The sequence below is a fragment of the Aulonocara stuartgranti genome, assembly GCF_965226115.1.
Source record: "Aulonocara stuartgranti genome assembly, chromosome: 18".
NCBI lineage: Eukaryota > Metazoa > Chordata > Actinopteri > Cichliformes > Cichlidae > Aulonocara > Aulonocara stuartgranti.
The window spans coordinates 12,274,896-12,289,929 of NC_138954.1; the positions used below are offsets into that span (position 1 = coordinate 12,274,896).

General features: G+C 38.1%; 1 protein-coding gene across 10 annotated transcripts in view; it reads left to right on the forward strand.

Moving 5' to 3' along the window:
• LOC309693664 (receptor-type tyrosine-protein phosphatase F) overlaps nucleotides 1-15,034 on the forward strand; it is a 161,050-nt gene that overhangs the window by 9,521 nt on the left and 136,495 nt on the right. The window contains exon 2 of one of the 10 annotated variants that reach the window (XM_082513103.1): nucleotides 2,370-2,402. The exons of 8 other annotated variants lie outside the window; for them this stretch is intronic. The gene's annotated coding sequence lies outside the window, so the exon portion shown is untranslated. Of the gene's footprint in view, nucleotides 1-2,369; nucleotides 2,403-13,525; nucleotides 13,594-15,034 lie in introns of those variants that run through there. One more of the 10 variants, XM_082513104.1, reaches the window with a different exon arrangement.

Sequence of the window (15,034 nt, forward strand, 5' to 3'; positions counted from 1 at the left end):
CCAATGTGGAAATGCAAAAAAAAAAAAAAAAAAAAAGTTCCTTCAGTGGCCACTTGAAGCTGGCTCTGAAAGCATCAATCGTAAAGTACTCACCAAAGACTCTTCTGTTAAAATGCCCAACTCTACATCATTAAATAGCATAGGGGTTTTTGTGGGGGGTTTTATGTTTTGGTCTGAAAAACCTTTTTGGTTTCCCCCCCTTCAGATATCACTTTACAAGTCACTCAACTGGAGTCTGTGTTGTTGGTTCTTGTGGAGCATTTCGATGGACCAATATTTGTAATACTTTTGCTGTGTGCTACAGACTGTCCTAGGAGTGTGCTCCAGTTTTAATGAAGGAAATTCTAGTATTTTATCAGTCTGTAACTTTGCACTAACTCCAAAATATTAACTTGGCAGTGTCCAAAATGGTAATGAACATTAGGCTTCAAAATGCCTAGTCCAGAGCAAATGGGACGCATTCCCATCGACCTTAACAATAGTAAATAACCATATGCTTTTCTTTAGTGTAAGTCCACCTTCTCTGATATTATTAAAAAAAAAAAAAACTTTAAATTTTTAAATTGCATTTTAAAAATTGCCAACAGATAAAGCTGTAGTGTCTGATACTTTCCTTGAGGGATTTGTTTTAGTGTTTCACTCCCATCTCTCTGCAGTGAAGTAAAAGTAAGAGGGAATGGAGAAGCGCTGAGACTTTTGAACTTGCTTTTAATGGAATATCTTTGCAGTGACCAACATGATAAGTTGTTTCCTGGATCCCATTTATATATAAATATGGGCTATGATAATATAAATGGCCCTGTGTGTAGGTGCACATAACCAACATTCATCAGACTCACAATAAGTACATTTCAAGGTTACACACTGCAGTGCACAGCTGAAATCCTGTTGAATTTTCCTAACTGTAGTCAGAAAGTAATGGAATATCACAGCATGAGGTTACAGAGTGGTTTAGGTGGTGGAGGGAGGGGAACTCATTTGGCTCTGTTGGTACTAAATGGAATTTATTGTAGATTTAATGTCTATGGACATTGGATAAAAGACTGCTTTCCATTTCAACAAGGTCTAAAGGTTATTTTCCATTACCGCACATTCATGGGTGTGGTAGATCTTCCAAATAAATAAATAAATATTTATTTACTCATTTTTTTTATGTTTCTTTTTATAGTGGCAAATACACAAGCATAAAATGCAAAATACAGCATATCATAGTATTAAAGCTGGAGCTAATTTTCAGCTTTTATTGCTAGATAGATTTTTGCTTTAACTTAGAACTGTATTTAATATCGTACACAACATATACGCTATTATACAAGACAAACTACAAAAATATTAAAAAATACCCAACCTGTTCCCTAGAAGGATGCAAAGTCCCTGATGACTGATGACTACGTGCACTGGATCAACAAATGTGACTTTATTTTCAATCTTAGTTTTAATTCTTGGAAATTTTGGATTCTTGCAAGAATAAAATAGTAAACCCTTACAAGAAGAAGGCTAAGGCATTCTTAGTCTTCATAGATACACCTGAGAAGTGAGCTAGTTTGCATTTAATGATTTAATGATGGCATTAAAACTTGGCAATTTCTTTGAACCTGACTTTAATGAGATATTGCCAGTTGCAAATTTTAAAAAGTGTTATAAAATAATAGTGTAGTCAAATTGTTTAAGCTAATCCACAATCTTTTTGGAAACATTTCTTTTACTATTACAAAAATGATTTTGATTAAATTAACTTGAACAAATTTGTCTTAGAGCAAGTTGCAAAGTTTCCCTCAGGAAAAAGTGACGTATACGTAAACAGTATATGTCTATTTCACAGGAATAGATATGTCTTAGTCCACATTTACATGTTCTGTGTTTTTTCCCTTCTTTTTTTTTTTTTTTTTTTTGAATGTCTCTTGATGATTAGCAGCCTAGAAGAAAGTTTTGTTTTCATGTCAATGCTGCAAGAGTTTCTGAACATATTTGACCTGGAAGGAGTTTTCCCAAAGGTCTATGACCTAAAACTGCATTTGCATGTGGATGACAGACATAGAACAAGCAGTGTTTTGGAAGAAAAAAAACAAAACTGTGTGCTGTTGAAAAAAGACCTTTGTTAGACCGTTGTTAGACATCCCTTTTAGGCTTATATTATAAGTTATATTATGTCAGTGTCATTAATTGTTTTTTTGTTTTTTTTGGTGTTCTGTAGTATTGTATTCCTATCCTGCATACTAATTTGCAGTGGAGGGTCTGTTCTTTCTTTTAACCTGGTTTTCGTCAGCTCTGAGTCATTATGATTTATAACTAAATTTTTTGGATTTTTTTTTTTTTAGTCATAGCTCAAACATTTTACTTTACTGACACCCTTTGTTTGTGCCTACCAGGAAGAGTCAAGAGGACCCTATGGACTCAGCAAGGTGAGATCCATGTTACAGCTCCACTAAAAGGGCAATGATTCATGAGGCTAGCTCTTCTGTCCCTGGGGCTGGGAGGAATAGCTGGCATTATCTTCTGCAAATGGGTTTGAAAATGCTCTTGGCCAGGTTGACCAAGGCTGATTTATAGCTCAAGATGCGCTGAATGGCTTGGCTCTCATTCCCAGCATAAGTATGAGCCCCTACTACCACCGCATGCCTAAACATGCACACAGAAATGCAAGTATACTTACACCTCGCCCAGTTCACTGCGTTCAATCTGCAGTTGTGAAGTTTTCAGCAGACGAAAAGAAACAGAAGTAAATTTATGACATCAGAGCAGAATAAGTAGTCTGTAGTTCTTAATGTCAGCCCAAGGATAAGCAGTTTTCTACCTTTATCTTTCTTTGTCAAAGCGTATATACAGATACGAACCTTATCCTTGAGTTGAAGTTGGAACCACTGTCAAAGAAATAGAAATTGCCTCCGAAAAAAATTATTCCTTTTTATCTTGAATCGAAGATAGAGCTCCTCTTTCAGAAATAGTGTGAAACAGTGCAGTTAAGCTTCTCTGGACAGCTTAGTCTTAAGAATTTTCTTTGAGTGTTTCCCATCCTAATAAGTTGTATTTCCATGTCTGATCTTTGGATCCTCTTGGCAGCTCTGAATTTGTTCCAGCCAGGTAATATTGCATACAGTACTTGAGATAAGACGGCATAATCTGAAAATGTTTGGAAAAGCTTGAGTCCCTTGAAATGGTGCCCATTTATTTAAAGCCTTCAATTGTCACAAAGCAATTAATGTGGCAAACAACATCACCGTGCCTCTCGGAAGGGCTCAGGATTCTCTAGTCCCTATTAAGTCAGGCACTCCCCTCTCTGATTCCCATGCTGTTTCCTATGTAACATATAGAAATGGTCTCATGCTTCACACGCAAAGGGGCATTAGTCACATTGTCAGGTAAACGAGGACTGCGTATGAACAGGCGGATTGTAATTGAAGGTCATAACGACATCAAACATGTCCTTTCTTGTGATTGCATTTAGCCTTTTCTTATAGAATTGTAGGGACCGGCAGAACCAGAAATCGGGAAATCATATTACAAATAAGGTTACACAAACTAGATATGACTTAGTTTGTGAAACGTCTAAAATGCAAACTGACAGTGAATGTTTTAGCCAACATCACCTGCTTGTAGCGTTGCAGCAAACCCCTTTTTAGAAGATTCCTAGCTCTGTCTCACCATTCTTACGTAAGATCCAAAGGAAGGCAAAATGTGAGCTCAAATCTTGAGCCTCTGGAATTCAGTAGAGGATCAGCAGCAGTAACTCTGGATTTTAATGAGTGACATTTAAAGTCTCTCTGTGTTAGAAGTCTCCGCATGATGTTTGTCCAAGCTATTATGTATCTTCTCCTGCACCCCCAGCCCCTCATCAGAAAACCAGCTTTTCCAAGCAGGTTGTTAAAGTTTGTAAACGGTGTACTTACAAGTGGATTATTTAAAAGGTCCCCGTGTCAGACAGATCTTTATCTGGCGGCTTGGCAGCTTGACTCTGGCTCACTTGGCTTCCTGTGTCTGCATGTTGATTAGCTTGTTTTTCTCCCCTTCCCTGGCTTTGGTGTGTAGGTTTCTGAGCTAGCTCGTGTCGTGTAATATAGGCCAAGCTAGGGAACTTTTTAACTTATTTTCCAGTAGAAATATATTTTTAAGAAAACATCATCAACTGATAAGATAAGACTACGTTATTATATTAAAACGAGTTCATTTTTTATGTAAAAGGAAACTAAAGACATGAGAAGCTACCAACTGTAGTTCTAGCTAGCTGGTGATGCTGAATGTTGAGAATGCTCGTTTGGGCCCATTGAGCTAAGCCTCCTGACTCGGAACAATAAAACTGTGATCAAATACTACCCTTAGATAGAAAGAGAGAGTTCAGTGTATCTTGACTGTGTGAAGATCGTTAGCGTTACAACAGACCATTGAGAGCCCCATTAAAGCACTGAAGCTTATGAGTGGCTGGCCTCAAGTGTAAAATAAATGACAGTGGATGAAGGAAGTTGAGTGCTTGACATCAAATTTTGTCATGTTTGTTTGTTCAGCACTTGTTTGATGAAATACTCTTAAAGTAAATTCTCTACATACAAGCATTTTTTCTCTCAGTTGTTATTATTTTAGTGTTGATTTTCTTCTTTAACCTGAAAGTGTGTCTGTTGGGAAAACAGACACTAATTTGCCTTTTCGGCACAGACCAGTAGAGTCCATTTTCTACACATCTGATATGTTTTTGTTTTTTTTAATATATAATTGTCAGGCAGGCTATCATTTCAGACAAATAAGTATTCGGACCACTTTCTAACTCTTTGATTAGCTTACTGTTGTTGTGCCCCATCACTGAGAGCGGTGCTTTTGGATAAAGAAAGGCAAAGGTAATGTTTAGCTGAAAAGTGCATTTTTCCCATGGATATCACTCTGCTATGTCTTCACTGAGTATTTTCAAAGTAAATGGGAAAGTAGATTGATAGTGCTGTTTGTGATTGCTTTTCATGTATGAAGCTCTGAAGTGATAGAGGCAAGCGTCATTGCCCACCCATACAAAGCTTACGAGATGGGGTTTGAAGTGAAAAGCATGAGACATGCTGCGAGTCTGACCCAATGAAAATAAAGAAAAGCTGTTAAAGTTTTTGTTATCTTTTCTTCTCAACGATTGAGAAAATCATAAATGTTTGATTTAAGAAAGCCCGATGCAATATTTCAACAGTCTTTACAACCTTTTTTCCCCAATATTTTATTCTTGCCTTTTCACAGAGCGTAGTTACTAGCATGACACCATGCCTTAAATCTTTGTTCTAAAAATGATCAAAAATGAGGCTAAGGCAAGTACTGAATAACAAGACATTCACTATTATGAAGCGTCATAACCCAGAAAAAAGGTATTTCTCACATTTGCTTGTTTCAGGTCTTATCTATGCTTTTGTACCTGCACAAAGCTGAGCCACTTTGATCTAATCTGAAAGTAATGTTCAGGCATACTTTATCTGCTGAGGTACCACAACCAAACAAACAAACATCAAAGTAGAAAGTTGGGAAATGAGTAAGATTATTTTAATTGAAAAAATAATTGGAGTTCTAAATGACTCTTTCAGGAGAAAACCTTTGCATAATATTGATAGAAAGCAGCAAATATGGTAGCCACAGTTTGGTCAAAGTTATCATAATTAGGTTCTCTGAAATGACGCACAACTTTTAGAATAGTTTTGACTTATATTTTGGACAGTGTCGCATTGTTGGTAAATGTCTTGGTAAGGTTATTTTTTTGCATCATGTAAAATAAAACGAATCCACATGTTAGTGCTGCCATTTTCACTGGTCAAAGTGATAATGTTCTTTACAGCCGGAGATGGAAATTTTTAATGAACCGTATTAGCCCATGTTAGTCCTTGTGCCTGTTACTTTATTATCCGTGCACCAGCCCTCTGGCGTTGGGATTATTCCAATCAGATATGTCAGGTCTCTTATATAATGCTACAAAGTTCACGGGCAGCTTCATGTGGGTGTAAATTAAGATCAGTGTTTCTTTTAGACGTATTTGATGGCTCTATAGTTTTGTTTTAATGAGCTATGATTATCATTACCTTTTAATAATTAATTTGCAAATGAAATATTAACGAGTGTCTGGATAGTGTTTGCTGTATATAGGTAGCGGGAATGTTGAAATGTTTGCTCCTGTAGTATGTTGCCAGCTTTTTTCATGAAGCTTTGCCTTGTGCCAGGTAGCTAGTGAAAAATAAGAATTTCTTTCTGATCAGTTGGCTGCTTAAAGAAATGGTGGTACATTTGACCTTCTGGATTGCTTAAATAAACCCATGAACAAATAAACCATTGAATGCCAGTAACCATTAGTCTTAGTAAGTGCAGGTTTCTGGCTTTTGTCATTGTACTTGAGGTAATATTTGCAGAGGTTTAACTGTGAATAACTGAACCTTTCTGACAGGTAGTGGGCTGGATAGTATTATGTACTGCTTACAATGTTCCACTGGGGTGAAAAAAAGGTTGGGTTGGAAGCGATCCAGGACCTTGTCCTGACTACACAGGAAATTGTAACTTTGTCGTAATTTGTCTGGAGGGACTCGAACATAATGGTTTTACAAATTGTACAGATTTGTAGCTGCACGTTTGTGATCTGATCACCCAAGGAAAACATAGGTAGCAACAAGGTCACAGACCCAGAGACTTTCCATAGCTCGCAGTGAAATGTATTCCAGTCCCTGGTTTTGGTTCAGAATCAATAAAGTGAAGTCCTCCAAAATGCCAACAAACTAAAATGATTTATAAGATAAGCAAAAATTATTTGTGGTCGTCTGCATATTCATTGCTGACTTGTCCCATTATTCAGAGACTCATTTACATTTTAAGCAGCATATCATGGTCAAGGACTGTGTGTTCTTCCTCCTGTGAACCTCTGGAGCATTGCAATGAGTTTACTCTTTGAGGAAAGAGATGGGCCTATTGATTAGAGACAAATTGACCTGTGTTGGGAGCAGATGAGTAGTCACTCAGTTCTAAATCTAAAGCATGGCGGTGATTGACCTTGTTCAAACTAAATTAAGGCAACAAAAACATTAGCATGTATTTTGTAATTGTTTCTGAATATGCATTAATAACTTAATCACAGATTAGCAAGATCAATGGATGTATTTTACCATGAAGTAGTAAGGAAGGAAGATGCTTGCCAATTATCTCTCTCCCTCTAGCTTTTATCTGCAGGACTCTTTTGTCACAGATGTTAATTGCAAGTAAATGTTTGTCAATAATATGTCAGTCCATCTGGGCTGATAAATATGTCTTGCGTTGGATGTGTGACAACCTAAATATGAGCAACAAGTGTGAATGTTATGAAATGTCAAATGCGCGATGATTTGTTGATGAAATCACATCATTCTTGATTTCTAGCCAGTTAAAAGAAAAGTGTGACTTTCACAAAAACTGATGAGCTGAATTCTTCTGTGCTGTACTTGAATCATCAAAAAACAAACCTTAACAGACAGATCCGCCCCCAAATAAGCCATTTTATTTACTTTATTTACCTAATTTATGTGCCTCGATTTAAGAGTCCCTGCTGGATGGGACTGCCTGCATACATACAGTCTGCCTAGCAGTTAACCATCCAGGAGACAAAAAGAGAGAAAATAGCTTTACTTCAGTTGATGACAAGTAATAAGCCTCCTGGAAGTGCAGCAGAAGATGTTCTCTCCATGTGATAGAAGAAAAGCAGTAAACCTGCGGGGGAAACACAGATGTTGAAGACCTATATTAATGCAACCAATGAATATATTATTTGAGCCTCTTGGGTTTAAAATAAATATGAAATTTTTTAGGTGAAACAGCCAGCAAAAGAAAAGACTTGATCAGTGACATATTGTAGTTGTTTACATATTTTGAGCAAAATTTGTGGTGGCAGAAATGCACTGTATTTTTCACAGGGATATGCAGATGTGAATATGGTGCTTTACATATTTGTGTATGTGTTCTTTCCTCTGTGTTGCTGCAAGCACCCTAGGCAAAAGAATGATGAATTCATTGTTGCTTCTTCTGCACTGGTGCATCTTCTGTAACTATGTTTAAAGACCACTCTGGCATTTTTGCATGTTTTAGCCCACCCAATATGTGCTCGTGATGCTTGATGTAGCAGCTCTATAGCAGCTGGGCTTTGCTTTCTGTGTGCTGGCACTTGCAATGGCATGTGGTGTGTTCGTGTACTCTTGGGAAAGTCCAACACTAGAAAGCCAAAATGATGAACGTGAAGTAGGAAAAGGTTTTTTTTTTTTGTTTTTTTCTCTCCTTAGCTGCAGCCTGTGTTTATATTGACTGTGAAATAATCCATCTTTACAATCCTCATTCTTTATGAAGCGTGGATGCATTTCAGCTATTGTCAAGCAGTAACAGTAGATTTGTATCAGGTTAATCTTTTTTATTTTTAAAAAAGCCTCATCACTCACTCTATTTTCTGTGCAAAAGTCATGGAGTAGTAGCTTTAGGGTGCTTTTATAATAATATATTTTTACAGTCAAATACAATTGTCAAGAAGTTGACCAAATGCACACACACAGGGCTATTGTTCTGTAATACAGAAATCATAATACCTCACAAGCATTTTTGCCTTGTTTGGGGAGCGATTTAAGTGACTGTGTCCAAAATGAGCAGAATAGAAGCACTGCAAAGCCCGACGAGCACTTGAAAAATTGCCCAACTCTGAATTAGACACAAAAAGCTGTGAAATTAAACAGTTCCTCACACGTGTGATAGATTTCAAGGTTATCTCCGTCATTAAACGATGGAGGAGACAGACATTTCAGGGTTCATGCCGGAGCCTGAAGAGTGCTGCGGCAGCCACAGGTCCAGAGCTCAGTAGGTGTCTATCCTGAGGCCCTCGTTCGCTGTGGTGCACTTCTCTAATGTGAGCTTGTGCTTCTTTGCATTAGCAGCAGTGATGCTTCCATTTGACCAAGCTGTTAACAAGTCAGTGCCATGTTTGTGTCCAATGCTAACACAGTAGGAGCAGCGAGAGTGTGCGCACACGGCTGGATCATCTTGGACACGTCAATAAACAGCCAGGGAAGATGAGGATTATATTGCTTCTGTCAATCTAGAAAGTCAGGAAAAGTAAATGACAGTTTTGCCTCAGGGTAGCACCCAATAATATAGTATCTTGGCTGCTGTGTATGTTATTAATCTTCATAATAAGGATTAGACCCACCAGCAGGCTTTGACAAAAACAATCGACCTGTCACTCGAGGCCAGTTACTCTAAAAAACCACCCAAAACTTTATGGCTTCAATTCAATATTTACCCAGTCTGCTGCGCCTGCCATGCTTCACTTGTCTGATCCCTCTTCCAACCAGCTCCATCAGCATTAAAGCGTCTTAAAAACCTAATTTGACTCTAAAGCCACTTAAATTTTTCTCAAGTCTTTTGTGCTTAATTGAAGTTTTTTTTATTTTTTATAATACACCTGGTATGAGCCACAAAATGCAGAAACAACACTTCATTTACTGTACAAAACTAGTGTTGGTAATTTTACATGATTATATGAGCATATTTTGTTGCTGGTTTATTATTACCACATTTAAATGCTTGACTTGGATCCTCTTGGCGCCTAATGCAAATCTCCAAAAGTCTTTCACCCCCATTTTTTCCCCCCAGATAAAAACATCAAGTTCAGACAGGTCGCTAGTATTCAAGCTGCTCGTTCTTTTATTCTTCTGCTGTTTGTCAGAGTTTAATGTGGTATTAATATAAGAATACTGATTTTTTTTTTTTTAAATGGGTATTGAAATTCTCTATTTACAAAAATCTAAAGGGTAGGAAAAGTAACAGAAACATGTGTGAGAATTCTTTTTATATGCTTTTTTTTAAGTACTTCCTGTATCATCAGAAAGCTCAGTCTGAAATGAAATGTAATTTTGTGGATGAACCTGTGCAAGCTGCTTTGGACTTTGTGCCCCTTAATTAGTGATGCATTCAAGCACGATACAATTAATTGTTTAACATGATACAAATGGATCCAAAACAGTGTTTTCGTGTTGATTTTCTTAAAGGGTTTGAGAGGATACCCTGCCTGTCACTGTATCACAGCTGGGATACAGGCCCCGCTACCCTGAATTAGATAAATGGAAGAACATAAATAGATTTAAATGCACATTTTTCCCTTCCACATAAAGGAATCAGTCGTTCTTGTTGAAACTGCCTGCAAGAATGAAACAGAAAGCACTTAGAGTCACGTGCACGGGAAACAAACAAGAGTTTGAAGTATTTTGCGAAATGTGTTAATTTGAGCTTGATTTTCATCTTGGATTCACAAATTTGAATATTGAAATTTGTTCTCGCAGTCTCGCTGTTAGTCAGAGTGGCACTTTGGGGCACATATGACAATCTGCTATCAAGCAATCAAGATAGTGGTTTTATTGTGTATGGTTCAAAACGACCTATAGTTTACATGTTCCACCAATTACTGCGCGCAGCAGATGTATTTGGCTGATTTTTAAGGAAAATGACTGCAAACACAGACTAAATGGCCATACTGTAACTTGAGCCAGCAGCACCTTGTTTGTATGCTGGCATTGCTGCTTCCTCACGCCCCCACATCAGGTCCCAGTAATGTTCTGGCAAAACGAATCCGTATGAATAGCCATTCTCTGTGATTTTCCATGTTACTGCTGATTATATTTACAGAAAGGCTTCTGTTAGGCTTACTCATTAATACAAAATTTGCAGCAAGGACCAATTAATATTATGGAGTTGTTGAAAATAATATATTTTAAATTATTCACAGTCAGTTAGAGCAACACGGACGGATTTTCCCAAGGACTTTCCCCAAAGGCTTTGTCTTGCCCTGTAAAACAGCCAGTATAACGCCGCATATTAATTAATGAAAGGATTAATCTGACAAGTTCAAAGTCATTAATTCGTTTGGTTGCTTGTGCTAGAGTGAAAACAAAATCTTCAGCTTCAGCTGAAAGCCTTTCTTCATTTTTAGACCTTTGTAGTCTTGAAAATGCCACACAAATGCTTCTGCTTGTTCTGTGCCTTTAATAGACATAAAGTTAACTTCTGTCAGTTTGTGCTGATTATAAGTGATATCCTGTCTCTATGACGTCTGGCTTTTCATTCCACCTCCCAGTGTGACCATTAGAGACGACACTAAACACATTTGATTTCCAATTTGGTCTGACAGCATGTCTGAAGAACTTAGAGTCACCTATATTGTCTAGCAGCAAGATATCCTCATGAAACTGACTTGAAAGCTGGCAAACTCACCGAAGAAGTAGATTTTCTCATTTTGCGTACTTGTCAGGTTCAAAGCTGCATTTCAAGTTGTTTCACTATAGCTACGAGAAAAGATTTTGTGTCGGACAGTAAGTGCTGAATGGCATCAAGGTTTTTATTGGCATGTTCGTCTTGATGCCTCATGAACCTCTCCAAGATTTCTCCCATCAATCTAATACAAGAGAGTGAGCGTCTTCACAGGCTGTCTGCCATTCTTTCATTGTGGCCCTGTTGGGAATGGTGATTGGATCTCAGTCAACCAGCAATAGATTGATTGGTCTTCGACCAGGACGATCGAGTGGCCCTGCACTCTGCGCACGTGTTTTTAGCTTTGTGCGTGGTGTGGGCTCTTATCCTGTATGTATGCTGCTCTCTCTGAGCAACAGCACATCTGTTTCACTCAATCTCCTCTCTCTATTAAGTTCCTGTTTCTCTTTATTCTTTATTATTCTGGTTGCTTCCGTACGTTTTTTGCCGCTTAACTACTCCCTCAGTTTTCATGCTATTTGCACTGTTCAAACTTTAAAAAATTCTGCTCTTTCTGCTAATTATTACTATGACTTTTGGTGCTCATAACTTCTATACTTTTTGAGATATTGAATTTTTTATGCAATATTTTTTGCCCATTTCTGCCACATTATCAGTGGGGTCACTGATTTTCCTTGCCTGGTTGAGCTGTGTTTTAGCTCAGTGAGATGAGCATCCGTTCTCGGACTGGGAGGTCCGGGTTCAAATCCCGCTTATGGCAACATTTCTTTCAGTTAACAGTTAAATTTTTTAAAATTCTTTTCAGCACAAATTTCAGCTTTTTCAGCTGTTTTCAGCAAAAACCTCTTTTCAGCAGAAATTCTGCTGATTCACCTCTTTTCTGCAAAATTTTCAGCCTTTTCACCTCTTATCAGCACAATTCTCAGCCGCTTCTGCTCATTTCAGCACAATTGTCAGTCTCTCCACATCTTCTTTGTGAGAATCGGTTTGGCTCAGTGAGATGAGTAGCTGCCTTGAGACCAGAAGGGCCAGGTTCGAATCCTGCTCAGGGCAATGTTTTTTTTTTTCCAACTTTTTCAGCTCTTTTCAGCAGAAATCTTCAGCGTTAAGGCATCCACACAGCATTTTCGCAGGAAATGCAAATTTTTCTAGTTTGAATTGTCTCAGTCTCTGCCAGTGCTGCTGTGCTCATTCTCTTGCTAGGTACAGAGAAGGATGATTTTCCCGTGAACAAGTGTTCCTGATGTAGCCATCAAATTGTTATCTGAATCTATTCCCTATGGAAATTAGCATGCACAATGACACTATTAGAGCACGTGTAGTGTAAAATGAGGAAGCTAGACAAGACGTGAAATAGCAGACAAACTTTCCTTAACGCTCATGAAACAAAGACTGATTTGAACAAAAAAATAAAGCATCTCTGCAAAGGTAATGAGTTTAGATTGCACAAAAATATAATCCCAAGAGATTACACAAAACACATAGCCTGTACACACATTTCATTTTTATTTAAAGAAAACATTCACACTGGCTGATCTCAAGGCACGTCACTTGTGTGCACCATGTTGTATTAGTCTATTCCTTTTTTAATGACTTGGTAATTGCTTTGTCCCAGGTTATTAAGATGACTGCCATGCACTATTACACCAGTGTAATGGTGTGTAACTATTCCTTTTAACAAAGCCATCAATCACAGGTGTTACTATGGTTACAGTAATAGCCATTATGCAGATGTTATAGTCAAATAAATGTAACACCTTGCGAGGTAGCACAAGGACCGTATACAGCTTCTACTACCTGAGGAAATCAAGTTTTATGAGTTTTATGAAGAAAAAAATGAGTGGTTATGAAATTCTGCAAATGTTCATCTTTCTATGGATGCTATTTATAGTTTTATTGAAATGAGGTCTCAAAACTGTCTGCTTCCCCCCCCCCCCCCAAATCCATGCTTGAGATTCGTTTTATGAAAATGTACTCGGCCTGCGGAGCAATCATAAGGAATTCAATCATCTGTTTTTTTGTAGAAGGGCCAAGCTATTTCAATCAGAGCTGCTTAAACCTTGGACTCTCTTTTTTTTCTCCTCTTGAGTTGTTTGAAAGTTTTTATCTAAATCTCCGCTGCTTATTCCGGCCTTGAAGCTGCATAAAATGGAACATGGCAATTCAAAAGACATTTTGTGTTTATCCTGTCGGGCAGGCTAAGGGGTGGTGCAGACGAGTTGGCCCTTTTGCTGTTAGTGGCCATTAAGCTTTAAGCACTGTATGGTATTGACCTTATGGTGACAATGGAGATGACAAGGGCCCGTGGGTCTCTCCTGGAAAACCAGAAAATGTGTCCTTCAAGAGGTTTTCCTTCAGACGTGGAGCCTACAGCTAAGAAAGGTAAGAGTGTCAGTCAACATGCTATTTGGAGAGATCTGAGAAATGTTATTGTAATGTTATTGTAGACATTGCTGTTTCAGAGTATGGTCTGTTCAGGGTACTTCTGTCCTGGTTAGTTTCGTTCTTTGAAACCAAACATGTGTTTACAGCAGTAACTATTCCTAGAAATGCCCTAAAAGGCAACCCTCATAAACATGAGTGAGGAATTAATAAAAGAGGTGGTTGTTAAACTTAATTGTTACAGTTATGCTTTTTCACTTCCTGCTCTTGCCTCTTTATTTACTCTCTAATCTTTTCATTCCCTTCTTACTCCTAACCCCCAACCCCCTTTCCTGGCAGTTTAGTCATCCAATTCCCTGCACCCACTTACACACCTGTCCCACATTCCCCCATCACCTCTGTTAGTGGAAAATGAGTTGCTATAAAAACGAACTGCCAGGTTGTTGTAACGGCATTATCTCTCGTAGCTTGTTTTTCTTTTAAACACGATTTATTTTAGCTTCCTGTCTATTTTTGAATAGGCCTTGTTTCTGCCAAGTTTTTCCAGTGCATTTGGCTGCGTGTTGCTGACCCAAGCCTGCCTTGTAATTTATGATACACATTGTACAGAATCCACCTGTGAAGCAGGAAGAACTGTAGGCTGAGCTAATGATAGCATTCAGACTTTATCACTTCTGACCTCTAATTGATTTAATCAAAGTTTGTAATTTGTCATTAATTAGTCATAGCCATATGGGCTGCGCTTGATGTGGAAGTTAAGGCTATTTCTTCCTCTTTTCCTTTAACGGTCACTACAGCAGATCATGTACCTCCACCTTCACCCTATTCCTAGCATCCTCCTCTGTCACACCACGCACTACATCTGTGAACCTTCGCTGTGGTCTTCCTCTTTTCCTCCTGCCTGCGAGCTTCATCTATAACAAGTCCAAACCATCCCAGTCTTTCCTCTCTAACTTTGTCTCAAAAGTGCTTTATTTGAGCTGTCTCAATTTCTCTCATAAATTGCCCACACTTTGACTGGCGCACTTTATGGCCAATAAACCACAGTAAATCTACATGTATGTTTTTTTTGGTTTTTTTTGTTTTTGTACATTTTCTCTGACAAAAGTCTATAAAGCAATAATCTCAAAACGAACATGAAAAATGTTATGATTAGGGAAAAAAAACTACTGAAAACAATTTAGAAAAGGGATTTATGGAAAACTCGGTATTGCTAAATATAGGATTTATTGAGTCATATCACACCAGTATCCCCCAAAAGCCAAAATGGGAAACTCAAATTCATCATCTCTATGCAGGCACAGTTTCAGCTTCCTGTGTGATGGTGTTGTGAAATATTGCACACGCCTAACAGAAGTTTAACCTGTGGTGGTGATGCTGGAGCTTGTTGACTCATTTTGGAAATTTCACCACAGTTTTTCATTGCGAAGGTGTACAGTGT